This window comes from Nyctibius grandis, chromosome 2, assembly GCF_013368605.1.
Source record: "Nyctibius grandis isolate bNycGra1 chromosome 2, bNycGra1.pri, whole genome shotgun sequence".
Lineage (NCBI taxonomy): Eukaryota > Metazoa > Chordata > Aves > Nyctibiiformes > Nyctibiidae > Nyctibius > Nyctibius grandis.
Genome location: NC_090659.1, coordinates 120,386,181 through 120,406,289, shown reverse-complemented (window position 1 = coordinate 120,406,289; position 20,109 = coordinate 120,386,181). Strand labels below are relative to the sequence as shown.

Below are 20,109 nucleotides of genomic sequence, written 5' to 3'. Positions count from 1 at the left end.
AATAATAAGAAGGGCTTCTACAGGCATGTCAGCGAGAAAAGGAAGGTCAAAGAAAGTGTACCTCTCCCCCCATGAACAAGACTGGCAAACCGGTAACAATAGAGGAGGAGAAGGCTGAGATACTCAACAACTTTTTTGCCTCAGTCTTCACTGGCAACCTCTCTTCCCACACCTCTCGAATGGATGGACTGCAAGGCAGGGACTGGGGGAGCAAAGTTCCTCCCACTGTAAGAGAAGAAGATCAGGTTCATGACCACCTGAGGAAAGTGAATATATGTAAGTCTATGGGACCTGATGAGCTGCATCACAGAGTCCTGAAGGAACTGGGTGATGTAGCTGCCAAGACACTCTCCATAATATTTGAACAGTCATGGCAGTCAGGTGAAGTCCCCAGTGACTAGAAAAAGGAAACATTGCACCCATTTTTAAAAAGGATAGAAAGAAGCACCCTGGAAATTACCGACCTCTCAGCCTCACCTCTGGGAAGATCATGGAGCAGATCCTCCTAGGAGCTGTGCTAAGGCACATGGAGGACAGGGAGGTGATTCCAGACAGACAGCATCGCTTCAGCAAGGGCAAGTCCTGCCTGACTAACCTAGTGGCCTTCTGTGATGGAGTGACTACAGCAATGGACAAGGGAAGAGCTATGGGTGTCATCTATCTGGACTTCTGTAAGACACGGTCCCCCACAACATCCTTCTCTCTAAATTGGAGAGATATGGATCTTAAAGGTCCTTTCCAACCAAGATGATTCTGTGATTCTGTAATTCTGTGATTCTGTGATTCTGTGATGGGTGGACTGTTTAGTGGATGAGGAATTGGTTGGATGGTCACATTCAGAGGGTAGTGGTCAACGGCTCAATGTCCAGATGGAGACTGGTGACAAGTGGTGTCCCTCAGGGGTCTGTACTGGGACCAGTACATCTATATCTTCATCAATGACAATAGACAGTGGGGTTGAGTGCACCCTCAGCAAGTTTGCAGACAACACCAATTGAGTGTTGCGGTTGACATGCCTGAGGGATGGGATGCCATCCAGAGGGACCTGGACAAGCTTGAGCAGTGGGTCCATGTGAACATCACGAGGTTCAACAAGGCCAAGTGCAAGGTCTTGCACGAGGGTCAGGGCAATCCTCGGTATCAAAACAGGCTTGAGGATGAAGGGGTTGAGAGCAGCCCTGAGGAGAAGGACTTGGGGGTACTGGTGAACGAAAAGCTGGACATGAGCCGGCAATGTGCACTCACAGACCAGGAGACCAACCGTATCCTGGGCTGCATCAAAAGAAGCATGGCCAGCAGGTCGAGGGAGGTGATTCTGCCCCTCTACTCTGCTGTGGTGAGGCCCCACCTGCACTACTGTGTCCAGCTCTGTGGGCCCCAACAAAGGAAGGACATGGAGCTGTTAGAGCAGGCCCAGAGGAGGGCCACAAAAAGGTCAGAGGGATGGAACACCTCTCCTATGAAGAAAGGCTGAGAGAGTTGGGGTTGCTTATCCCGAGGAAGAGAAGGCTCTGGGGAGACCTCATTGCAGCATTTCAGTTCTTAAAGGGGGCTTCTAAGAAAGATGGGGACAGACTTTTTAGCAGAGCCTGTTGCAATAGGACAAGGGGTAATGGTTTTAAACTAAAGGAGGGGAGATTTAGATTAGATATTAGGAAGAAATTTTTTATGATGACTATGGTGAAACACTGGAACAGGTTGCCCAGTGAGGTGGTAGATGCCCCATCCCTGGATACATTCAAGGTCAGGTTGGATGGGGCTCTGAGCAACCTGATCTAGTGGGAGATGTCCCTGCTCACTGCAGGGGAGTGGTGTGGACTAGATGACCTTTAAAGGTCCCTTCCAACCCAAAATATTCTATGATTCTATGATTATAACTAACAGGATGCTGTGTTCAGTGGGAGGGTTGGTGACACATAGGGGAGGACATACTGTGGGAACATGGCTGTGGAGAGCTGACACTATGAAGACAATGTACCTCCGGAGGTCTGGGGATCTCAACTACTTTTAAGGTGAGTCATTTTAAGTTGCAGTAATGAAGCACCTGCATTGGTTTAAACCAAGCAACAGTTATCTTTGCCCACGTAGGCTGGTACCTGGCTTCCAGCTGGGACCAGGAGGAAATGCTCAGGGAAGAGTAAGAAAATGGCGAGCCTGTATAATGGGCATTTTAGTTGTTTTGCAAGTCTAATCTTAATTTGTTTGGATTAGAAGCACAGAAAGTGCTCAGTGCTGCGAAACTCAGCATTACCTTATTCTATAAACATTCAGCAGCTAGCACGCTGACTGGGGATGTGCCCAATCTGCTGCTGAAAATCATGAAAACAGGGTTTGTTTGTAATTGCGCCTCTGCCAAAGAGCTTCATTACTTCTTTGGACCAAGATTTATAAGACCAGCATTCACAGCTTGAAAGCGTTTTCTTGAAATTAGGGCTCTTAAATTGTCCCTGTTGGGGAAAGAAGACTGATTTCTTTTCACCCCTAGGAAGTGTGAGATAGAGATTCAGCTGGGAGTGCTTTAAATTCAGGTCTTCCACTGCTCAGAAGAGTGCTCTTGCCCTCCCTAGTTCCAGATAAGGCTGGGGAAAGGTACTCTCCATCTCTGGTGTCAAAACTTTGCAACTGTGCAGCTGAGTTAGCAGTTAGTGGAGTCTGAGAGCGGGTGTGCAGGTCTGAGCCTGACTCCTCAGCTTAGCAAATGGTCACTTGCCTGGGAAAAAGTATTCTTCCCTCCGAGGACTCTCTGCATCGCGTTAAACAGTCACTAGATAAAGGATGCCTCTTGCTTAAATGTTGTGTGGATAGATACAATTAACACTGTGAGATGCTCAGAAAATACAATAATGGAGAACATAAAAATACCTAGATGGAGGTATTCGTCTGGTAAAACAAAAATTAAATTGCTCTTTAGCTATGACAGCTAACACTACTTGAAGCTACAGGCTTGTGCTCAGCTCCAGACGCTCATTAAAAGGCATAAATTTACCCTTGTTTTAACCTCTGTTTTCATCACTTTGGTCACCAGTGCTACTTATTTCTGGTCAGCAGTGTTTTAACCTTTATTCAGATGGAAAATTGAGGTGAAGGAAAAGAACATTCTGCTGTTGTGCTTACATATAAATCTGGTAGCGAAGGTCTGCTTGTCCCTGTATCATAGCACGAAAAGACTATTTACTTGTAGGGCGTATGGTGCAGATACTTCTAGCATATTGAACGAGAATCATTTGCAATTACTGTGGAAGTTTGGTCATCACACACCGATCTCACATGCTCGATCTACATTCAGTGCAGTGAGATATCATTACTTTGAGATGGTCCCCAAAGATTCCAGTTCTTCATTTAGTTCCCGTTGTTCCATGCATTTCTCATGTTTAGAGGCTCATTTTGCAAACACAGTCAATTGCAGCATGCGAAATGAATCCTCCTGTTTCTGCTTGCTTCAGGAATGTCTGCTATCCTTGTACCCAGCTATTACAAACATTGTAATTACTTCTCTGTCCTTTAAGTGCTGGCTTGTTAAAAGCTCCAGTAGTAAAACCTTTACTTAAAAATCTTCTGCTTGGAGCAATTATCAAACCATTAATCTGTTTCGCACTAACAGCTTGTCTGAAAAAAACATGAACCTGCAAGACCTTTCTATAAGTTTGTATAAAAATTCAGTCTCTTCTCTGGAGTTTTGTTTGTTTTCTTTCTTTGTAACTGGGTACAGCTTAATTTGTACAGCTTGGTTAACTCCCAGGAGCCAAATCTGATTCTGTTTAAGTGATTATACTTAATATGCAAGAGTCATTAGGTATGATCAGCCGTAATGTTTCATTGGAAGGGTTCAAAACATTCAGTTTTATGTGTCTGTTTCTTCACTAGATTTAGCTCCTACAATATATGTTTATCTGATCAAATGCAGTTTGTGTCTGTGGGTTGATTTTGTACCAGAGCCAATTCCCAAGTAATTCTCCTTGGCGCTAAATTCTCCTTCAAGAAGGCAGCAGTCTTTTTAAGGGGTACAGTATAGGTGATGTCTTGGTTCGTGTTTTGCTACAGTCATGTCCCTTTTGCACTCAAGGATGTGTAACCGCCATAACTAGATAATTGTTAACAACAGTGCTGAAGCTTGGCTTCATGGGTTTTTTTAATAAACAATAATTTTGCAATTGTATTTTCTATGCATTAATAAAGTATGCTTTATTTGCAGAGATTATTTTATACATTTGCCTTCTCATATGGTTTGACTAATGTTTAGAAATGGGTAACTGCAAAGTCACTGTGTTATTAAAAACCTTACTTATGACTAGCTGCAGCTAAATGTCTTACCCGTACTGGGTATCCATGCTGGGTCTCTATTTATAAATTTGTTATTTGTTCTGTAGCTTGTCAATAGCTTGAGTGCCAGCACGTCTGTTAAATGTCACTTTAGAGTTGCTTCTGAGTGTGTTTTAATGTGGTCAGGCCAATGTTTCCATTTTAAACCAAGAAGTTGCATGTATGCAGAACAGTGTCATCCTGTGGACACAAATGCTCCGGAGTGCAGTATTCTGGCCTCCCTACCCCAAATCTCTACAGGAGAGTTTTCTGATGAAGTTGTGATGCTGAGAGTAGGGCAACATGTATGTTGTGCCACTCTCTAAACAGACAATTTCTGTCCCTCTGGGCAAGTCTCGGAGCTGACACCATTCTGGTTTTGTCATCTTCTTGTGCTTGTATAGAGTTAGACATACTCACATAAAAAGCCTTTTCCTTTGTTACCTCTCACTTCTATTTTAACATCACCATCACATTGGTGTGCCTTGCATGAGAGGTTAGAGGACTCACTGGTCTAATAGGTCCTTTCTGACAAGGAGATTTGATTTAGTTTAATAACTGTTTATTTAGTTTAATAATTGTTTTCTACTGACATTGGTAGGAGGGAGAACAGAATTGGGATTTCAGATCAGCAATGATGAAAGAGTCACATCCACCACAGCAGGTTTGTTTGGGTTTACTTTTTTTCACATTTTGTAGTATGCCTATTAAACAACCTCTAGGCAGTTTTCTGATCTGGGATTTGTTATTACATCTGCAAAGGACTGGGAACAGGCCAGAACAGCTGCTAGGGACCAGAAACAATAATTTTCCCCAATGAAAATGTGCCTGAATATTAACCAGCATACAGAATTAGCCAAACTTTTAATTAAGCATTGGGTCTCTATTGTGATAAGCACAAGGTCTGAGGTCAGACTTTTGTGTAAATTCACAATACACTTCTGTGCATCAACGACAAAAATGATAGATCTAGTAGTTAAAGACACTATAAAAATCTCACTTAACAAAAAGCTCTTGCAATTTTAACATATTTTTTCTAAAATAATTTTTCTAAAACATGATATGTTTTAACAAGGGCTGTTGTCATACCAGAGTGATCTGAAAAAATTACCTACATAAAAATATCAGAATGTCCCAACAGGCTTCTACCACAAGCTAGCAGTTCCTCCAAAGAGTATGTTATATAATTCATTGTTTCTAATAAGATTCTGAGAAGTTGTATTTTAACCACCTGCAAAAACAAATACATCAGCTCTTAAAATATAGTTCTTTGCCCTGTTAAACTGTGAGTTCTGTAAAATTGATATTCAGAGGCGAATGTACTCTAGTTAAGTTTCACTCTAAAAATATTTCAGAGCAATTTGTCTCACTTACAGGTTTATTAACTCTGATCATTCACCAATCTGAGCAACTATGCAAGAGAATTCACTGCCCTCCATGTGCAAAGGACACAGGTCTCTGTAGAGAGGTTTAAGAGCCCATTATATATTTCTGCAGCCTATCAATACTTCTTTATTAAAATGCTTCTTAAATAGTTCCCAAGAATAAAGAAAGATATCACCCCAAGACTCCTGGATCATATAAAGATCACCCTGGGAGTGATTTCTTGGATAGGTGCATATATCTTTTCTCAGTAAGATAAATATATATAAAAGACAAAATATCCTTCCCACTTCGTTCAGTTTTCTATAAACTGGGACAGGTACTTGAGGGTTTTAACAAATAGTAAATACAATCCCAAATGTAACAACCTGGGAAATTAAAGAGAAACTGTCAAATTGAAAACATAATTTCTCTCTGCATTTTTTATGCATAATATAGTTACAAAAACATGACTAGAACCACAGGTCTTCATGCATTTCCAACTTGTACATTTTACATGTTTGACTGTGCTTGACTATCACCTGTACCACTTTAATCTGTAACTGGTTATAGTGAAAACTGCCCCTGGTTTAGAGATGAGGCAATTTACTGCTTATTTGCCATTATAATATTGTGAATAATCGTGAATAAAGCATTTGTCTAGACCTTCATGTACTGTGAAGGAGTGAATTTCACCCTTAGCTGTTCTCCTCCTTCTTGAAAAGAGCCTTTAGGAATATGTTTATTTTTCCTATGTAATCTTGGTCCATTTACCCATCCAAACAGCCTTGTATAGAGATCACATTCTGGGCTTATTTCTCTAACCATATTTTCCTTGCTGTTGGAAGCCTCTGTTGGCTTCCACCTTTCCATCATATCAACACCACTCTATCTGTCTTACTTTTAAGGCCTGCCATGGCCTGTCTGCCCTCTGCTTGTCTACTATTGTTCTCCTCTAGTGATTGACCTCTACGTCTGGTTCCTCAGCTCTTCATGACATATTCAATGAGGAGCTTTCCTGGTATTGCCAACTCCAGTGTGCAGGAGCTCTTCAGAAAGAGCTGTGAGACTATCTCATTTCATCTTTAAAATTGTCTTTTGTCCCAAAAGAGAGGTGGTTGCAGCCATAGCAGTCATTCCTGATATGATGTTCTCCTCCTGTTGATCAATATTGCAGCCTCCTGTCTCAGTTGAGGTGCCTTTTCCCCTTAAACCCAGAAAACTAGTTTTACAGATGAGTTCTGAAACTGAATTTTTAATGCATCTTCAAACATGTCATATTTTAAAAACGTTGGGTTAGCTGAATCTCACACTTTCAGCAGCCTGCATAGACCTACACAACGCCGATGGGGAAAAATGTTTGAACCCACTAATGGCTCTGTGTGCCTGTGAATGATTTCAGCACTTCAGCCACTGCTTGGCTGATATGTATGGATGCTTCTGCTTTTCTGTCAGGAGGTCAGCCTTGTTAACACATACTTATAATCCTTATAGTAGTGTTCAGTTCATTGTGGCAACTGCATAAAGTTTCCTCGCTAAAAGGACAAACCAAAGCGATGAAGGTTTCCCAGGCCCTCCAGTTTTTTGGAGAAGTGTAGGGGAGCCTACCTGGTTTTCTGAAATGCTGTGTCCTATCACTGTATTTTTTTTTTTTTTTTAGCTCAGCACTTTCAGGTAGTCAAGATGTCTCTTTCTAAGAAGAGACAAGGCAAACAACTGCTGTACAAGCTGGGAAAAAAATTAAATTAGGCGTAACAGACACAGTGGATCTGAAGTGCATTTTCTCAGAAGAAGGCTTCTGAAACTGGTGGAAACAGCAATAGTAACTTTTAAGCTGTTATTGTTTTAATGAGCCATTGAAACAAGTTTGATCTGTGTGTTTTGGAATTTGTTAATTATAATGAGAAGGACTGAAAGGATCTGCTGAGAGATTGCAGGTCATTCATTACGTCAGGCTGGTGTCTTCTCACACATTTTTTGGTGTTGTGTAGTTTGTAGAAAACCAGAGGTAACAAAACAGACAACTTTGTCTCTTCCTAAGGAGTAAGAAGATTCATGACAGACATATGCCTCCACTTATGTAATCAGTATTCTTTTTTTGAGATATCCTGTACTTTTTTGACAGTAAATGCTCCCAGGGTACTCAACAGTATCTTTGCTAGGTCAGCAGCAAGCCTGTAACAGAGTTTTAAGTATTCAGGGTGCTGACTACGCTGTTGCCTGAAACAGTCCATCTTCTGCAGTTATGGGTGTATTTCTTAATGCTGTTTCTTAACTCAGTATCACTTTATTTCTTTGTTGGCTTCCTTGCTTTTGTTCCCACCTAGGGAATGTGCCTGACACACACACAATCTTTGCACTCACTGTGGAGTGGACACTTCTGTTACTTTTGAGGATTAGAATTGTCATATATTGATCTTCACTTGCAATTTGTGATGATCATCTTACCCTTGGATAAGGACCAAAAACCTCTTTATATTGATGCTTTGTTATATGGAGAGCGATCAGAGAGAGGGGAGGACTGATCTGATGTCCTTGCTTAGTGCTGAGCAGAGAGAAGTGCTGCAGCTTTCTGTTCAAATTGTAGTGAACTTGGAAAAACAAGAGACTTTGTGCGCAGCTTCACTGTGTTTTGTTGCAGCCTAGCCAAAAAATGGTGAAGGCTTGGATTGTCTTTGTCCTTGGTGCTGTCTCTAGGCACATCAAGGATAGGGGGATTATTAGGGGCACTCAGCATGGCTTCACCAAGGGGAAGTCATGCTTAACCAACTTGATAGCCTTTTATGAGGACGTAGCCCGGTGGATAGATGATGGTAAAGCTGTGGATGTGGTCTATCTTGATTTCAGTAAAGTGTTTGACACTGTCTCCCACAGCATCCTCGCAGCTAAACTGAGGAAGTGTGGTCTGGATGATCAGGTAGTGAGGTGGATTGTGAACTGGCTGAAGGAAAGAAGCCAGAGAGTGGTGGTCAATGGGACAGAGTCCAGTTGGAGGCCTGTGTCTAGCGGAGTCCCTCAAGGGTCGGTACTGGGACCAGTTCTATTCAATATATTCATTAATGACTTGGATGAGGGAATAGAGTACACTGTCAGCAAGTTCACTGATGACACCAAAGTGGGAGGAGTGGCTGACGCACCGGAAGGCTGCGCAGCCATTCAGAGAGACCTAGACAGGCTGGAGAGTTGGGCAGGGAGAAACTTAATGAAATATAACAAGGGCAAGTGTAGAGTCCTGAATCTGGGCAAGAACAACCCCATGTACCAGTACAAGTTGGGGGCAGACCTGTTGGAGAGCAGCGTAGGGGAAAGGGACGTGGGGGTCCTAGTGGACAGCAGGATGACCATGAGCCAGCAGTGTGCCCTTGTGGCCAAGAAGGCCAATGGCATCCTGGGGTGTATTAGAAGGGGTGTGGTTAGCAGGTCAAGAGAGGTTCTCCTCCCCCTCTACTCTGCCCTGGTGAGGCCGCATCTGGAATATTGTGTCCAGTTCTGGGCCCCTCAGCTCAAGAAGGACAGGGAACTGCTAGAGAGAGTCCAGCGCAGAGCCACGAAGATGATTAAGGGAGTGCAACATCTCCCTTATGAGGAGAGGCTGAGGGAGCTGGGTCTCTTTAGCTTAGAGAAGAGGAGACTGAGGGGTGACCTCATTAATGTTTATAAATATGTAAAGGGCAAGTGTCATGAGGATGGAGCCAGGCTCTTCTCAGTGACATCCCTTGACAGGACAAGGGGCAATGGGTGCAAGCTGGAACACAGGAGGTTCTGCATAAATATGAGGAAAAACTTCTTTACGGTGAGGGTGACCGAACACTGGAACAGGCTGCCCAGAGAGGTTGTGGAGTCTCCTTCTCTGGAGACATTCAAAACCCGCCTGGACGCGTTCCTGTGTGTATGGTCTAGGTAATTCTGCTCCGTCAGGGGGATTGGACTAGATGATCTTTCGAGGTCCCTTCCAATCCCTAACATTCTGTGATTCTGTGATTCTGTGATTGTGAATCGTGGCCAGGATGTTGTGAAGAAGATGACCTTGCTTAACTTCAGCTTTGTTTGTAAGCTAGTGAAATGCAATGTTGACCTGGTAATAACTATGCAATAGGTTGTAAAGAATGGGCTACATGTAACGAATAGCACACAGAGCTGTGTGCTGTTGACATTAACAAACATAAATGTTTGTATGAGGCTTCTGAATACAACCAGAATTGGAATTTGAGCCCCTGCTAATGAGAAGTGAGGCTGTAGAGTAACGAGTACATAAAGGTGGTTGGGGATGTTTCAAGCAAATATTCATCAGCAGTGAAAATATTTTCAAATACTTTCAAATAAGTTTTTCATCTGGCATTCCTCCAAGCTTATATGTACATCTCTACCTGAGCCAGCCATCTCCATGATAGATACATCCCAACAAAAAGGAGAAAGACGTATCTAAGCTGCCTAGACACGTTTCAAGTGCATAAAGTAGCAGACAGCTTTAGTGTGTGGTATTGCAGAGTCAGAGTTTTCATGAGACTGAATTTATTGCTTCTTCCAGGCTCCCCTTCTGATAGTGTCATTTGGATCTCGGTGTCAGTGAGCTGTGACAAGGGCACTCTTTCTCAAGTAAAGAGCTATCAGCTTCAGTTGGCAGCTCTGGAGGATTCCTGGTCCCTGTAGGAACCATACGGGTTATGTAAGGTAGTATGCATGGAAGGAGCACCACATGGACTAGGAGACTTCCTCCCTACTACCCTTGGCATTGCCTGGTACACGAGGCATTTACTTATTTTCTCACAATGCAGTTGACAGTGGTGTTTATTTAATGCAGCTGCAGCTGCCCTTACACTTCTGTGCTTCTATGACTGCAAGCTCACAAAGCCGAAATGCCTGTATGGTCCATAATGTTTTAATAACCTTGATCAGTGGCTAGTGTTAATAGTTTTTGGAGTCCTCATATGAAAGCACTGGTTTCTGCCATCTCTCCATTAGGAAGTGGCAGATTCTTATCCAGCATTTAGCTCATGACGGTTGTCACAAAGGAAAGTGTCTGGCAGATCCGTGGAGCTCCAACCTTCTGCAAAGTATTTAGGGAATGTTTGTTTTCCCTTTCACTTCACATCATCATCTGTTTATCAACATCTAGGGAGCGTGATGACGTATTCTGCAGTTTAATGACCTGAGTCATTCCACTTAACTTACCTTTCGAGTCCTTCTGCTTTTATATATATCGGTGCGAAGCATTTTGTAAGGCTCTGTAGGAGGGAAGCGGAATGAAGAGAGATGGCAGTGTGTTTTGCTGAAGGTTTTGTTTAGCTGCAGTATTTTTGCATGGCAGCATGAGTATATATGATTGTGTAGCTCAGCAGCCATGACTTAGCAAGGCAGCCTGCCACTGTAATGACAGTCACTGCTTGCTTCCCCTCCCTATGGCTCTGACTGAAAGAAATCCTCTTTGATACCAAGGTTTAGGATTCTTCAAGCAAAACTATCTCGAGAAGTAAAAGTCATTACAATATTCTCCAGGGTTTTGATTTTTGTTTTTGTTTTTTTTTTTTTCCTTTTGTTGTCTTTAATACAGGCTTTATATCCTTGCATTAGTGCAAAACACCTTTGGTCTTCCTAAGTATCACTTTATGACATATCGGTCCTGTTCTCAAAATGGGACTGGTTTTATTACTGCTATTGAGTAAACTGGCTTAAATTCGCCATTTCTGGCAAGAACGGGCACAAAATTTCATCTCAAGTGAAATGTGGGTAGTTTCCTCCTCTGTAATTTCTCTGTAGGTGTGTGTAATTTCTCTGGAGGTGTGTATAAATAGGAAGAGACTGTGTGGGCCAGTGGTGGAGACAAGAGACTGGATTCTGTTCTTGGATTTGCTATGGACCTGCAGTGCATCATGAGATAAATCAGAATTCAATCACATTATCTGAGTGACTTCTTATTTAAATGCGTTTCCTACAAGGTTATCATGCAGAACCTAGCACTGTTGGGTGTTTCTTCTGTTTGGAGTTGTCATTATTCTATTTTATATATATATATATATTTATTACTGTAACATCTTACATATAATTATTATAATGAGGAATAGTATGATCAGAAACAAAAAGAGATATGAGGCTTGTCATAGTAAAAATATAGTGCTAGAGCTAGTCCTAAACTCTGTGTGGTAACACATGTGCACACTCTTGTTCTCCTGAGAACTAAGAGGGACACAGTCGTCTGAAAGCAGTCACCACAGCTCTTCTGACTGAAGCAGAGGCTATTACATTTAGCAGTAAATGAAGAGCTGCCCTCAAAGGCCAAGGCAGTCCACAGGAGCCATTGCACTCGTTCTTTTCCATCAAAAACTCCAACATGACATTCATAAATGTCCTATTATCTCTAATCTGAGGTCACTCCACGCCAGCTGTATGGAACAATGGTTACCAAGCAGTTTCTCATCTCACACCTTAATATAATTGTTATTAATTAACACAGTCTCTCTCATTATGGTTATTACAGGGAACCAGATAGAAATGCAACATCAGCAGTTAGGTAATTGCAGTTTAATTGAAACGGGTCTATTTGTGGGGGTGCAGGGCTGGAAAAGGTGAACGGGCAACAGCAGACTCTACTATGCTGCACAGCTAGCTGGAGTTGGGGAGGAGAAAGGCCACCCTCATCCTCTCTGTTCCTCCCGTCATGATACCATCTGATTGTCTTGATTTGTAAAGAGATTTGAGCCAACTCCTTGGAGGCTCCAGGAGTTTAGGAATCAGTCCTGCTCCTGGACAAAAACGAAGTCTAGCTCGTCCCGTGCTACACCAGTGTGTATGAAATGTGGAAACTGCCCTGTAATATCCTCCTGGCCTGGAGAGCACTGCAGTGATTTACTTAAATGTTTTGCATCTCTGCAGCTATGTTTGCTGCCACTGCTGCCTCAAATCTACTATAGCTACACACTTTCTGAAGAGTCTAGCACTCATTTAATTTATTTCTGGTTTTCAGGGAAAAATCCACCAACTGGGGGCTGTTACTGTGTAGATTTCCTGTTAAGATCTTGACCTCAAGCCATATGACTAGTGTCCTAAGGGGAACCACTGAAGTAGCAGTTTGAGCTAAAGGGCTGTACATATCCTTGGGGTTCTGGCAAACCCAGCACTGAGCCCTGGAATTGGTAGTGAAATTCCCACACTGTGCTCTGAACCTCTTTGGAGGGAAAGTATATTGGTTTCCAGAAGAACTAAATGTGAAAAGAACAATTAAAAAATATTGTGTTATCGTAGCAACCAAAGCAGTTGGGGTTTTTTTTTTGGTTGTTAAAAAAAAAAAGCCGCACTGATGCAATAAAAAATGACACAAGAGAATAAATGTATCAAGTTGTTATGGCAACTGAAATATGTAGGTTGGAATTTATGTATCCAGAACGTCTGTGTAAGTAAAATAAACATTATCCTTCCTAATTAAAATATCATGCAAATATTATTTAATTTAAAATCATTAGTCATGTTTTCTCTTACAATTAATGACTTACTTTCTGTTTTCTGTTTCCATTTGCATTTGCTTCCAGCTGTGGTCTGCTTGTATTTTCAGGGCAAGATTGTGATTTTGCTAACACAGGCTTAAATGTGGAGGGACTCTGCTGAAACTAATGAATAAAATGTATGCAGATAGGCACAACTGGAATCAAAGCGTGGGCTTTAACATGTTATTCTTACTGCAGCTGACCTTTCTGCTCGGAGGGGCTTTTGGCAGGTGTCATTGCTCCATGCTTGAAGGGACCTCCCTGCAACCACAGCTCCCTATCTCTCCCCCCAGCTTGACACAGTGCACATGGAGCTCCTTCCAGAGCCTGTTTCTGCATACAGCCTGCCCTCTTCAGCTGTAAATTTAGCTTCCAAGATGTTGTATGATAGCCAGTTCTAAATGAGCATCCATTAATTATGTTCAGCCTTTTAATTTTCCTAGTCCTTTTCCTTCAGCCTTCAGGAAAATTCAGTAATAGATTCTGCTTTATTTGAAAGAAATAGATCTTTAATATCCCAAATTACTCTTCATATTTCATCTTCTTTATGCCCAGCAAAACGCAGACCGATGGCTGAAAAGTAAGGAATGATGAGAATGGGCATCAGGATCTGACTGAATCCCAGTGAGCTGAGGGAAATGCATTTATTTGTTTGAAGGTTTCATCTCATTCATTCTTATGTTCAGAGGTGTCTGAATTTGCCCTACAGCATTTGGTAACACTGCTGCTGAGAATGTTTTGGAAAATAGTCTATCAGGGTAAGAACTCAGCCATACGTAAGTTAATTGTCTCCATTTCTTATGTGGATAGCTGCCTGGCATGGAGCTACAGAAAGAGTGGGTCATTGCCTGAGAACTGTAACCAATCGGTCCAGACTCATGCTCTGAGTCTCATTCTCATGAAGCTGAACCATGAATCATTTATCGCTTCATCCTTGCAGCAGGGTTCATCTTTGCAATGCCCTTTTAGCTCAGTTTTCCCCTTTGCCACAGGCAGCAGGTCAGCAGGTCCTTCCAACCACCAGTATTTGGTGTGCCAGGTCTCAGCAGGGGAGACCCTGTACCTGAGCAACAGCCCTTGCAAGGCTTGTGTTTGCAAGGACTGTGGTCGCTGCACAGTGCCATGGTCCTTCCCCGCTGCATGAACCATAGTGCTTGGCAGAGTGCACCACTCTGTGGCCTTAGTGATACTCTGCTCCCTGGAAAAGGAGACACACGAGTGCCTTGGTTTGTACCCCAGCTTGAAAATAAAGCTCTGCATGAGTGACACTAGAGAGGAAGCCTGGATCAGCAAGATGAAGCTCCTGGGTGTGTCTTCTAGTCGGTCACAAGGCTTGAGTTTGTGGAGCCAACTGACTCCAGCCAGCTTCATCTGAACTCTCTGCCCAGGAGGAGAAAAGCTGAAGCATGAGCTAGTGTCTCCTCCCTGCCTGAATCTCCTGCCTGGAAAGTCAGTTGTCTTGCCCCAGACCAGAGTCATGGTGCAACTGGATATTCATGTGATATGGATAATCAGGGAGATCGGGTTTGACTATAGGCTTTGTGTTAGCCCAGCCGAAGGGACTGCTGAGTAACTGGTAGCTTGGATGATAGCTTTTAGATGGGTGGTCAAATCTGTATTGGGGATGAGCAAATGCAAAGTTCACTGGTGACATTCTGACATCCAGAAACACACTGAGAGCAAGACTTGCTTTCGGGAGGGTGGAGCAGCATTAAATCAGATCCTGACCTTTCTGAAATACAAGCCTGCAGCCACATAATTGTTCCTGAGCTCCAACACTCTTTAAGTCTGTCATAAAATCTTCTGAAAGGTTGAATCCATATTAGCTAAAGTGGAATCATAAAAATCCCAGGGTAAAAAAAATGTTATTGTGATATTTATGCTCCCTTCCAAATACAATAACTTTTAAAAAAAATTCAAACACTTGTGGTGCGATTTGTACAGTAGAATCCATGCCCAAATGTGTATTTTTCTTTTCTACATTCACTTTTACTGGTCATGTTGGGAAGACTGGTGCAGAAGGGACTGTAGTGACATTCTTACAGGGCTTAGCCATGAGACCTCGTAGCAATCTGCAACATCACTCTGACTTGAGACAGCTGCAAAGACTGAGCTAATGCGATGTGATGTGGAGCAAACCTTGACGTCTTCAAACAACGAACCAGAAACCCTGACATGGAAATAGAAACAAAATTCTTTCTGACGACTAAATCATTTGACTGGGGATACTGAACCATTCTAAAGGGCTTCAGAAACATTAATTAGGCACCTTCTTTGTTCAAGGATTTTGTGAACAAGAAGAGAGCTCTGCTATATTATTTTTGGACTGAAATTTAGGCCCAGCTGAGGCAAAGGAAACTCGGTCTGGCTTCTGTGGGGTTATACTTCTGATTTTAGTTTCTAGCATGGCCTGCTCTGGGATTGTCTGAATTTTCAGTCATCTGTGGTATTGGTGAAAATTAATTTCTGCCGAAAAATTTGCTAAATGGCATTTCTTCCTGTAATAAGGACTATAAGAAGCATAGAAAAAAGACTAGCAGGGCACAGAAAAAGGAAAGCACATCTTATGGTCTCTAGGATTATTTCTCTGCATGGCATTGCAGGAGAAACTCTTCAAGTCCCCAGTGATGCTTTGTCTCCTACAAACTGTCCGAGACGTACAACTTTTTTTTTTTTGTGGTCCAAGATTTTCAGCAGCAGGAGCTGAAGCTGAGATGCTCACAATACATTTAGGAGAGCTGTCAACTCTGCCTAGGTACAGTAAAAAGGTGCAGCCCTTGGTGGACGGATCACAGACACAGAAGGTGTTCTTGCTGTTGCTGGCATGTTGCAAAGGATGAACTTGACTTGTGTCCAGTTTTAGTTCACACATGGCTTGAGCAGAGCATCAGCAGGGTTGGCTGTACCCTGACGTAGAGGTGTGCTGCCTTCTTTGCTAGTCTCAGTATCCTGCTGTGCATCTCAGTTCAGCTCAGGTTGCTTCCCGCTTCAGCATAGCTGCTAAATGAATTAATTTACATCAATGTCCTGTAAAATGGATAATTCCAGCATCTGTTATGTTACATTTTACTTTCCCCCTGTAGCTTTTTTAATATTCTAATGATTTTTTAAAATGCTTACTTTTGGAAAAGTTAATTAAATAAAAGCAGTAATCTCTCAGCACTGTATGTTCCTGGGAGCATTTGGTTACCAACATGATAGGTTTCCTGACAGATATTGGCATCCAAAAATTAAAGAAAGATCACTGTTTTTTTGTATCTTTCCTCTCTTAATGTAAATCATTTGGGTCAAACTGGCATTTGTCTACAGGCCTTCATGGGACTAGAGCAGACCTCCCAATTCTTGATACAAAACGCCAAACGAGGTCTCAGATCAGCTTCTGTTTTGAATTTCTCTCTCTAAAACCACACAGGAGAGCATTCCCTAAGCTGCTGGCTGTAGGAGAAGGTACATTAGCTCTCTGAACCCTAAGGCAGCTGCAGATTTATTCAGGCTCTGGGCTGTAGCTCCCCCACACTCCCACCGGCCTTCCTGGTCCCTTTGCAAAGCTGATCAGCATTTTCTAGCCACAGAGTGATACATGTGCCCTAGAAAATATCCCATACACATGTGTGTGTAAATATATTCAAAGTCCTGTCAGCAACATACAAGAGCATGGAAGAGCAGCATAATGTTTGCATGTATGTTTCTTATTTTTTTTAATATTTTTTGTATTCCCAATGCCGGGCCTCATTCCGAGAGGTAAACACGTGGTAACTATTGTGGATGCTTACAAGTACCTCCTATTGATATACTGGATATAAATTCTGGAGCCATACAATAGACTGGAGAATTCATCCACTGTTACAGAGTTTGGCTGCGATAGGAAGACCTGTAGGAACTCTTGGAAACCCCATACGCCGTAATTGCCTGTGAAGGCAGATGCTCCTTCTGGCTAGTTGCTGGCTCAGATGTGAACTGGAACATGCTGCCTGCTGAAAGTAGAACCAATGACAAGTCTTTCATAATTCATAGCTGTGTACTTTGGCAAAAAATAATCAGCATGAATTTTGTTGACGGTTGACTGTGACAATTGTGCATGTCCTAATAAGCTACAGAAAAGCTTTGCTGAGCACTGTTAAAATCAGATAAAATTAACAAGGTACCTAATGTGATTAGTATTTTATTAATAAACATTTAAATAATGCTGTAAATTTGCACAATGAGAGAGACATTGCCCTGAAGAGATTACGGTCTAAATAGTCCCTGTTAATTATAATCTAAATAGATTAGCATTAATTATACACAAAATTGGAAGATTGCTTTTGGTGTGATCTACGATTCTCATGGTTACTACCCATGTGAGCAAAGTTACCAAATGAAGTTTTAATCTACTTTTGCAACATTTACTTGTAAAATCTCTTTCTCTGACCACCTTGAAGAGAATTAGAGAATATTTTCTCCTGTGAAGAGGAAGATAGAGTTGTTCCAATTACCAGCCTTCTAGATACAGAGGTCTGAGAAAAAGTTTAGGCTTTTGTCAGTGGTTTTAATTCAAGCTTGAAGTCATTATTTCCAGAACCTCCTACAAGGAGGTACGAGCATGGTGCACGTGCTCCGCTGCATTCATACTGTGTCACCCTGAGGCTGCCAGTTCTGCTCCCCATGGTGACCTGCGTGGTTCAGGAATAATGAGGTGTTGCTAAAATACTTCTTTTGCACGAGCAGGCAGCTTTTGGATATAAAGTGTACACATAATTTTAGGTGGTGTATGCTTTTGGTTAGCCTCTAAAGAGAGGTTTGTATGTAATCAAGAACAAGAAAAGACTCAGCTCCAAGAATGCTAGTTTTTAATAAATCTGTCACAATGCACAGCAAGTATCCTTTATGCTTCTTGCGTTATACAGTCCCATTTATTTCATAACACAAAGTTAAATGACTATTGGTTTTCAGATGAATTGCTAACATATACTTTGTTCAAGTTTGGGAACCATATATTATTCTACTAATGCTTGTTGAACCTTAATACACTGGAACAGAGACATGTTCCAGATTTATTACAATTACTCTTACTTGAGCTGTTTGTGCCCTCCTAATGTCCTTGGTTTGCTGCTCTTTGCAATTAATCTGTGACCCATTTCCCTAAGGAAAACAATCGAAACGTTTCATAGCATCTTATGACATAGTTTTATGTTCTTTCAAAATATTGGAGTCAGCTAATGGTGAAAAATTTTTGGGGAAAAAATATGTAAAATATAAACAAACTAAAGTTCCTTATCCAATTTTGCAGCTGCTCTCATTTGATAAATGCAACCATACAGTCTAGTTTCTGCTGAAAATTGTCAAACCCCTTTTGAGAAGTTGCAGAAGCTTAGCTCCTTTAGGATCAGGCAGAGTTTGGTCTTGAAGATTAGAGCAAATAAATAATATATTGATTTGCATAGTTTATATTGTTTCCTGTAAATAATAACAATGTAAAAGACTTATGTCAGGTATTCCAAGAAAGCAAAGATGAAAAAAAAATTTTTATTCATGCTTTTTTCTCCTTGTAAAACCAATTTTCCCTTTCTGAAAGAAACACTTGGGGAGTTGCTTGGATCTTCTGTAGGCGCTGAGGCAAGATGCAATACCTGGGTTCAGTTCCTTGCTGTCCTGCATAACTTTGGCCTGGTTGCCTTGCTATCCCTGCCTCTCTTCCAGATTACAAATGGGGGATCTGCAACACCCTTCGGTGACAAGAAACAAGCCCAAGGAATGTATGGTTCTTCATGACTGCGAGTGTGTTAGAGAAGATAAAACTTTAGAGAGGACATGCATGAAGCCCTGTGTGCTCAGCCCCATGTAGTGCTGAGCTGCTGGGCCTGATCCAACATTTAAACACATTCTTTACTGGAGCACAAGACTAATGCCATTGGTTCCAGTGAAGTCAAAAGCACGTGTCTAAGTAGTTGCCTGGGTTGGGGCCAGCATTCAGTCTTTGCTGGACAGAGCCCTAAATAAACAATCTAGTATCAGAGGAGAAAACATTTGCACATGTGGATGTGATTTGGCTGTGTCTGGGGCACTGGCTTGTTGTTTTCTAAGTTGCGCTGGCAATGGTTGGTCGATTTAAAATGCTAACAATTTCTTGCCTGTTGTGTTAAAATTGACTGCACTCCTGGTGCACAGGCTAAAAAAGGATGGGTCTAAATCACTCACGGTGTCTGTGATGCTCAGGGCCGACAGATACAAGACACTCTTCTCTGTTTGAATTCACTCTGCTTTCCTGTTCATGCTGTTGCAAAGTGCCCAGAAATTTTCTGAGATCTGGGTTAGTGGCAGTCATCATGTTTCATTCAAAGGCTAACTCTTCAAGCACATTCTTGCAGGACAGAGCATTGTAAACAGAGATATGATTTATAATATTTATTGTCTTAATGCAAAATCTACAATACTGTATTAGATTTCCAGCAGGAAAATTGAAAAAACAAACATAGGCTTTTACTGTATCTTCTATTAAAGATATTATTTGAAAAAATACTATGTGTTTTATGAGAGTTTTCTGTAAGCAATATAAGATTGAAATCTGTGTAAACGAAGGACAGGTAACAAAAAAAAGCATTTGAATTTAAAAGAATTGCAAATATGGCTGCTAAACAAGTATGAAACCCTTTCAAAAATATGTCACTTAGGAGAAAGTCATGAATTAGAAATGAGAAAACAAACCAGGTAATTCAGCTGCTGCTGTAAGGAGATCTATTCCTGCAGCTACTCCAGATGAGAACCCCGTTACCATCCACGGGCCTTTTTGGCAGGGCACTGATTTCCTTCCTTATCTCTGTGTTCTGATGCTGAGAGCTGCAGAGCACCTTGAATGCCTTCTGAAGTCAACTAGAGATTATGATAAGCATCATCTTGTAGATTTAGCCTATTAAGACTTCCACAGACTTCCATGAGAGGGGCTATAAGATTAAACCCAGAAATTTTTGCATGACAAAACATTGAGGTGAAA

At 41.8% G+C, this 20,109-nt stretch overlaps 1 protein-coding gene across 1 annotated transcript in view; it reads left to right on the top strand.

Moving 5' to 3' along the window:
- The window catches only part of DLG2 (discs large MAGUK scaffold protein 2), a 1,096,363-nt gene that overhangs the window by 148,695 nt on the left and 927,559 nt on the right, over positions 1-20,109 (top strand). The gene's annotated exons all lie outside the window — the stretch shown is intronic.